General features: G+C 37.6%; 1 pseudogene; it reads left to right on the top strand.

Moving 5' to 3' along the window:
- Positions 1–1,892: 1,892 nt before the first annotated feature.
- Positions 1,893–2,733, top strand: LOC115295283 (annotated as a pseudogene).
- Positions 2,734–9,006: the final 6,273 nt, after the last annotated feature.

Raw genomic sequence — 9,006 nt, 5'->3', positions numbered from 1 at the left:
ATAAATCCCTTTGAACATGAGAACAAATAGGACAGTGGATGAATTATTCTTCTAGATTTTTCTAGAAGCTGAGAAAAAGAGAATTAAGTTAATACAAACCAGACTCTTATTTTCCTTTATTCATTTAAAGTTATTTTTTATTTTTCTAATTTTTTCATAATATTTTATTGTCAAATTGATTTCCATACAACACCCAGTGCTCTTCCCCACAAGTGCCCTCCTCCATCACCTCCACCTCTTCTCTCCCCTCCCCCTTTCCCTTCAACCCTCAGTTCATTTTCAGCATTCAATAGTCTCTCAAGTTTTGCATCCCTCTCTCTCCCCAACTCTGTTTCCCTCATTTAAAGTTATTTTTAATGGACTTGATCTTGTATTTACAAAGATGTTTTCCATCTTTCCTTCTCTGTATCAAACTAAACTGTTCCTATAACTTTAACTTCTACTAACAAAGTATCTGATTATTCATATATCTTGTCACAAGTGGAAACACATATAAAGATATTATAAAAATGTAATTGTATATAACTTTGTTTTAGCAGAATCAGATATTTAGTTCAACCTGATTCCAAGGAAGTTTAATCCATGAAGTAAGGAAAGGATTTAACGAAATGTTGGCATACCATGCACAAGATCATTTGAAACTCAGAGTAACAGGGAAGATAATCAAAATGGGAACTGGGGTAGAAAATACTAATTGTCTAATTAAATCTGCTTCCTGATTCTGAGTAGATGTGTCATTATATTTGTTAGGTCTTGCACATAAAGTCCAAAAATTTCTTTCATGACTGATTAAATTCAACACCCCACATCAATCACAAGCTGTATGTTTATCTTTCATTTGTTTCTCTTAATTAAGAAAAATGGAAATTTAAGTGGTTACCTTGAACAGTGTTATAGAACAAGGTAGCATGCATATGTGGCCTACTTTGTTTAGAGATCAGTAAGTTAAATATTTTAATATATTCACATAAGAATTATCCAATAAACAGAAGCACACATTCAGCTCAGTTGAATGGAAGAAAAGTAGACTATATCATCATCAATAAAAAATTACTTAGGACAAACCCATATGGATTATTTTAAGAAAACATTCATGATTTCATATGGTGAATTCCATCACATTATGGTTCTCTAAACCCAAAGTGTGCTATTTTGCAGCAGCATCTTCACTTGTTGTTAGTCTAAGGCAATGAGTGCTGACAGTAGAACTGGATAGAGACAACAATGCCTCATCCCTCAAGTGCATACATTCCTCAAGAAATAAGCGAGAAATCTCATACAGAAGGCCAACAACAGCACATCTCTCTCAGTGGCATATTCCAAACCATAGTGCACCTTAACCAAAAGAGCAGGTTGGTAAGGAATATAATCATAAAGCTGTCATATTTAAGAAATAAATATTTAAGAAGTTCAGTTCAATTTACATTTCAGATAGGCAATGGATAATTTCTCACTCTAAGTGTATACTAAATATTGTATCTTGTATTTTACCTGGGAACTCTATATAATAAGCTTCCAAAGACAGAGAATAAGAACATATTCAAAGGCAGTAAGGAAAACAGAAACCATTTAAGGTATTTCACAGAAAATTTAATGCAAAGAGTTGGTTACATGGGTATTGGAAGGCCTATGAGAGCAAAAGGGAGATAGTGAGGTAACTCAGGTGTTAGTAACTACAGAAAAGAGCTATGATCTAAGGAACAAGAGGGAGGGACATGGTTCCTGGAACCCACAGTGAACAGGAAAAGTAGTAGGGCTGTACCTAGACCTTGACAAAGGGTCCCACCATTGATACTGCAACATGGGGAAGGAACCACTCAAGTTAAAGTATGAGCCCCAGAAAAAGTGCTAGGTGGGAATAACAAGAACACCAAGGAAGACAAGAGTACATGATGCACCAAATGCAGCAGACGGCTGGACAAGTGGGCTGTTCAATGCTACAGCCATACCGTTTGGGGCCCACGGCACTGACATAGCAGCACTGATACAGCAGCAAGCAGAACTGATGGCGTCATTTGCACGGGATGGCTACCTGAACTCCATAGTTTCCTTCGCTGCTGCCCAGATGGCAACAGATGGTGCCCCTCAACATGAACGTCTTGGCTACCTTACCCATAACCCCAGCTTCTGGTGGCAGCACCTCTCCAGGCATCAATTCACCAGCTGTGTGTGCCTAGCACCCCATCCCCTACTGGGGTGAATGGTTTCACCAGCCTCCCCCAACAAATCAGTGGGCAAGATTCAATGGAAGCTGTGTTTCCCACTGATATCCCCACCCTCCTACCCTGCACAGAGCCCCACCACCGCAGGCTCCCTGCAGCAGGCTACTGGAGTTAAAAGTTTGCAGGTCCCGCCACCTATTATGCTGACTGTGGTCAGATAAGATAGGCCTTTCCTCAGTCACTTCCAGTGATCCCCCAGCAACAGAGAGAAGGCTCTGTGAGCTCCAACCTCCTGTTCAACGCGCAGACTGTCAGCCAGGCCATGAACAGCTTCCAGATGGGCATGAAGAGGCTCAAAGTGCAGCAGAAGCATCCCAGAGACGCCAGTCGCCCTTCCAGTGCACATAAAAGTCTTTCCCCTCGCCCCAGGGGAGACCAGGACACGCACAGGACAGGGTGCTTAATGGGCTACATTAAAAACCAAACCTCTGTCTCTCTATATTTGAAAATGAGAACTGTTGACATATCAGCCAATATCAATCAAGCTGAAGACTTCAGACACACTCAGTGAACTGTAATATTTCATTTGATATCTGTGAGGTTCAAAGGACACCTGCTTGGAGGAAATATATATGACGTAAAGAAGAAGATAATGAAGAAAAATGGAGAAGAAAAGCACAAAAAAACAACTTTAGAACAAAATAACATGAGACCAAATGGGGATGTTGAACAGCTGAGAACCAGGAAGAAATGCTGCTTACTTATCCCCAGAGCTTTTCTAGCCTGAGGGCACTGGGGCAGGCTGGGGCAGACTGGGGCAAGCTGTGTGGGCGGCATAGTTCCCAGGGGGCAGCTGGGAAGACGCTACTAGCATCTCTATTATTTCTTTAGCTATTTGAGGACCAAAGGACCAACCTTTTTATTGCAGATGTATAGCTCTATGTGAAACAGAGGGGTCATGGAGGAGAACCTCCTTCCTGAAGCATGGGTGTTCTTGAGACAGCTTAGCGTGATTGTCTGAAAAATGTAATGAAAAAATTTAAAAGCCACAAAAAACAAAAATGGGAAGAAATGTTCAGTGCTTTTGAAAGAGTAAGATAATAGTTCTTTGATACTTTAAGAGGTGCTTTGATTATCCTAGTTGACCTCTATGACACTTTCCTACAATTTTCTGTATTGGATATCTGGATGGAGCCCTTAAGATGAACAAATGGGTGGGTATTTGAGGATAGAAACAAAAATATTATAACACATTAACCGTGAAGTATGAGAAAACAAGGAGGTTAAAAAAGGGGCTGACAAAGCAAGATAATTGTGAAAAGTCTGGAAATGTTTCTCCTTCCCCTCTTAAAACTCTAATAATTATACTAATTTTTAAAAAGAGAAGTTTAAAATGCTGAGATCTGGTTTCTGACACTTCCACCTTGCTTACCTGATCTTTAAAATTTGTATTCCATTTCCAGTACCATAGTTTGCAGAGTACATAGAACAGAGGGTGAACATAGAACTCAAATCAAGTGTCCTCCTTCTTCAGGATCATAGCCATGCACTATCTTCTTTCCAATACCACACACACACACACACACACACACACACATACACACACACACAGAAAACAAAGTGCTTCATAGTATCTATCAAGATTTACAATTGTTCAAGGTTGGGAAAATCCAAGTCAAAAATGCATTATTCTATCAGAGAAGAGACTAGAATTCTATAGGGAGAAATTGATTAATCTAAAATCATAGTTTGAGACTATCCTCTCAGAAAATTATAGATTAAACAGATATGTAAGTTTCAAAAATGTGGCCATTTGTTTACATAGTTTACAAAGGAAAACTCAAATATCAAAAAATAAAAACTTATGGACACTATCACTAGTGAGTTTGTAATTGAATATTTAAAAAAGCATACTGTCTGGGTCATAAAAGAATTCACAAAAATTTAGTACACAAAATATGTTATTTTACCACAATAAAATAAAATTAGAAATCAATGGAATGATATCTAGAAAATCTGCAGATGTTCAGAAATTAAATAACATATTTTAATAACATGGGGCAGTGAAATCAAAATGCAACTTAGAGAATATTCTGAATATGATGAAAATGAAAATACAACATATTATGATTTTTGAGATGAAGCAAAAATAGCACCTCATGGAAATGTACAGAATTGAACAGTTCTGATCACTTTTGTTTACTTACCTTAATAAATAAGAAAAAAAGAGCAAATTCTACCCAAAGTAAGTAGTAAAAAGAAAACAGTAAAGATAACAGCAGAAACTGATAAAGTGAAAAACAGAAAACTAATAGAGAAAATTAATGATAGCAACTATTGGTGTTTTTGTATACATCAAATAAATTGCACAAAAAAACCTAGCAAAACTTATCAACCTAAAAAGAGAAAAAAAATCAACATTAAAGGATGACTGTATTTCAGTTTCTTCAGAAATGAAAATAATAAATTAATATTATATGTGCCAATAAACTTGACAACTGAGATAAAATGCAAAAAATATTAAACATGAATTATCAAAGTTGACTCAAAAATAAATGGATAATTAGATTTCTGGGGAAGATGGCAGGGTAGGTGGATCCTAAACTCACATCATCCCACAATACAATTAGATAACACGCTTCAGTGTAAGTAACCCAGAAAATGACCCAAGTCCGGCAGAACAAACTCTTTACAACTAGATGTAGAGAAGAGGCCACATCCAAGAATAAAGGGTGAAGATACAGTGGGAGCCAAAGGGACCCACGGGACTTTCTGCAGGAGGAAGGGACATTGTGGGCATCAAGAGGGGAGAAGACTAGAACCCAGAGCAGGCACTCCAGGCATGGGGGTTCCACACAGAGAAGACAAATCTCCATAAAATTTGGCCTTAAAAACCAGAAGGGTCTAATAATAAGTGAGGCTTAATACCTGGAACTACTTTTAAATTCTTTTAATATTTAATTTTTGTCAGAGAGAGAAAGAAACAGAGCATGAGTGGGGGAGGGGCAGAGAGAGGAAGACACAGAATCCGAAGCAGGCTCCAGGCTCTGAGCTGTCAGCACAGAGCCCAATGTGGGACTTGAACCCATGAACCGTGAGATCATGACCTGAGCTGAAGTCTGATGCTTAACCAACTGAGCCACCTAGGCACCCATAATGCCTGGAACTTTAACAATCAGTAGGCTGAGCTCTGAGAAAGCCAGCAGGAAGCATCCTAATCCTTAAAGAGACAGCCACACCAAACAACCCTGCCAAGATACAGCATAGAAGCAGCAGTTTGATAAATATTTGTGGTATATGGGAAAGAGATATACTTACTAATCTCAGAGGTGCGGTTTCCCTTCCCTGACCCCTAGTTTAGCTACATGAACACCTGTGTAAACCAGTATAGCACATATACCACACATCTAGCTTGCTAATAGTATCCCTAGTCCCATGTTCTCCTGCAGAAATGTCCCCTTCATCTTGGCCTGGATAGGAGTTTTCTTGGATGGCTGTAGGTCTACTCCAGCAGCAAACCAGCATGGAACTTGCTGGCAGCTGCCTCTGAGTTCTCCTGTATATCTGCCCTCCTTCAGTAAGCCCTTGGTTGGAGGTCATTAAAGTAGTGCCACAAGCCTGGAAGTATGCAAACAGCATCAACAGGATCCGTCTCCACTCCAAAATGACTCCTGTTCTAGGGAGAAGGAAAGATAACCATGCATAGCAATCTTATTGTGGGCTCAGTAGTGGCAACAGAGGCAGACATATGGTCTAACTGCAGTCCCCACCCACAAATGAAAGGGAAAATGCCTTGCAGTTCAATGCTACTGTATTTCTAGCAGATGTCTGGTCTGACTCACCTTAAGCCCAGAGGCCCCAGACTAGCCCACTAACAACACAAAGACCAAATCTTGTCCACAACAGGCAACGAGAACCATTGCAGATGACTGGACTGAAGGCAAATCTGCCACAGAAGCTGCATATGCAGCACACACAGGAGACACCCCTAAAGCACCTGGTTTTGGTGAACAGGGGACACTGCACTCTGGGGCACCACAGGACCTCTTCTTCACAAGGCCACTATTTACAAGAGCAGGAGATGTAGATGACTTTCCTACTACATAGAAACAGACAGACTTAGACAAAATGAGGAAACAGAGGAGTATGCCTTAAATGAAAAAAACAGTACAGAAATCACAGCAAGAAAGCTAAATGAAACAGAGATAAGTAATATGCCTGATAGAGAATATAAACTAATAGTCCTAAAGATACTCACTGGGCTTGAGAAAAGAGTGGAAGATCTCAAAAACATAACACATAAAAAAGAACATGTCAGAGATGAAGAAGTCAATAAATGAAATTAAAAATATACTAGAGGGAATAAATAGTAGACTAGAGGAAGCAGAAGAATGGACCAGTGACCTGGAAGACAGAGTAATGGAAAGCAATCAAACTGAACAAGAGAGGGAAGAAAGACTAATAAATAATGAAAATAGTTTAAAGGAACACAGAAATACCATCAGATGTAACAACATTTGCATTATAAGAATAACAGAAGAAGTGAAAATAAAAGGAGGTGCAGAATATTTATCTGAAAAAAAATAGCTGAAAACTTACCTAACTTGAGGAGGGAAACAGAAATTCAGATCCAGGAAACAGAAATCCCCAAACAAAATCAACCCAAGGAAATTCACACCAACACACACTGTAATTAAACTGGCAAAAAGTAGTGGTAAAGAGAGAATTTTAAAAGAAGCAAGAAAAAAGTAAACAGTTATAAACAAGGATAACACCCTAAGACTATAGGTGGATTTTTCAGCAGAAACTGTTCAGGCCAGAAAGAAGTGGCATGATATATTCAAAGCGCTAAAAGGAAAAAAAAAAACAACAAAAAACAAACAAACAAAAAAAGCAAAACAAAAAGCCTGCAATCAAGACTATGCTGTGCAAAAAGGCTATGATTCAGAATAGAAGGAAAGATGAAGAGTTTCTCAGACAGGGGTGCCTGGGTGGCTCAGTTGGTTAAGTGTCCGACTTCAGCTCGGGTCATGATCTCACAGCTTGTGGGTTCAAGCCCTGCGTTGGGCTCTGTGCTGACAGCTCAGAGCCTGGAGCCTACATCAGATTCTGTATCTCCCTCTCTCTCTGGCCCTCCCCTGCTTTCTCTCTCAAAAATAAATTAAAAAACATAAAAAAGAGTTTCTCAGACAAACAAAAGTTAAAGGAATTCATCACCACTACACCAAACCTACAGGAAATGTTAAAGGGGACTCTTAGAATAGAAAGGAAAGACCATAAGTAGGAGTAATGAAAGCAGGATGCACAAAAGCAGTAAAATTAAGTACGTCTATAAAAATCAGTTAAAAGAGTCAAAAATACAAGGATGTAAAGAGTGACACCATATACATAAGGAGGATAGGAGTAAAGAATGGATGCAAACTTAAGTGGCCATCAACTTAATATAAAATACTCTATGCATAAGATGTTATATATATAAACCTATGGTTATGGCATGTCAAAAACCTATAATAGATAAGGAAAAAGATAATGAGAAAGGAATCCGAGTATGTCACTAAAGAAAGCCAGCAAGTTGTGAGAGAAGAGAGCAAAAGAAGAAAGAAATGGAAATATTTTAAAAAAACTAAAACAAGCAACAAAATGACAAAGTACATACTTATTAATAATTACTTTGAATGCAAATGGACTAAATGCTCCAATAAAAAAACATAGGATGATGAAATGGATAAAAAAGCAAGATCCAACTATATTGTGCCTATAATAGATTATTTCAGACCTAAAAGTTTGTGCAAATTGAAAATGAAAGGATGGAAATGAATTTATCATGCAAATTGAAGTGAAAAGAAAACAAAACTCATAAAGGACAAAATAGATTTACAATATAGACTGTAACAAGAGACAAGGAATTACACTATATAATCATAAATAGAACAATCCAAAAAGAACATACAACAATTGTAAATATTTATGCACCCAACATGGTGACACCCAAATATAAAAAGCAGCCAATAACAAACATAAAGGAAGTAATTGATAGTAATAGAATAATAGTAGGGGACTTTAATATTCCATTTGCATCAATGGATAAATCATCCAAACAGAAAATCAATAAGCAAACAGTGGCTTTGAATCACACACTGGATCAGATAGATCTAACAAATATATTCAGAACATTTTATCCTTAATCGGAAGATACACATTCAAGTTCACATGGAACATTTTGCATAATAGATCACATGTTAGGTCACACAAGTCTCAACAAAAAAGATGGAAGTCATACCATACATTTATTTCCAGCAAAAAGTTTTCTATGAAACTAGAAATCGACCACAGGAAAAAATCTGGAAAGGAGAGAAATACATGGAAGTTAAATAACATGGTACTAAACTATGAGTGGGTCAACCAAGAACTAAAAGGGGAAGTCAGAAATACATGGAAACACATGAAAATGAAATCACAATAGTCCAAAATCTTTGGGATGTAACAAAAACTGTTCTAAGAGGAAAGTTTTAAGCAATGCAGGACTACTACAAGAAACAAGAAAAATCTCAAATAAATCACCTAAACTTAAACCTAAATGAGCTGGAAAAAGAATAACAAACAAAACCAAAAACCAGTTGAAGGAAGTAAATAATAAAGATTAATGTATAAATGAACAAAATGGAAACCTAAAAGTACTAGATGAGATCAATGAAACCAGGAGCCAATTCTCTGCAAAATCAACAAAATTGGTAAATCTTTCTCCAGAGGAGTAAAGAGGGGGAGATCTCAAATAAACAAGATAAAAGATGAAAGAGGGGAAACAACAACTGATGCCACAGAAATATAAAGGACTATAAGAGAA

Source organism: Suricata suricatta, chromosome 7, assembly GCF_006229205.1.
Source record: "Suricata suricatta isolate VVHF042 chromosome 7, meerkat_22Aug2017_6uvM2_HiC, whole genome shotgun sequence".
Classification (NCBI taxonomy): Eukaryota; Metazoa; Chordata; class Mammalia; order Carnivora; family Herpestidae; genus Suricata; species Suricata suricatta.
This window is presented reverse-complemented; position numbering and strand designations above follow the sequence as displayed.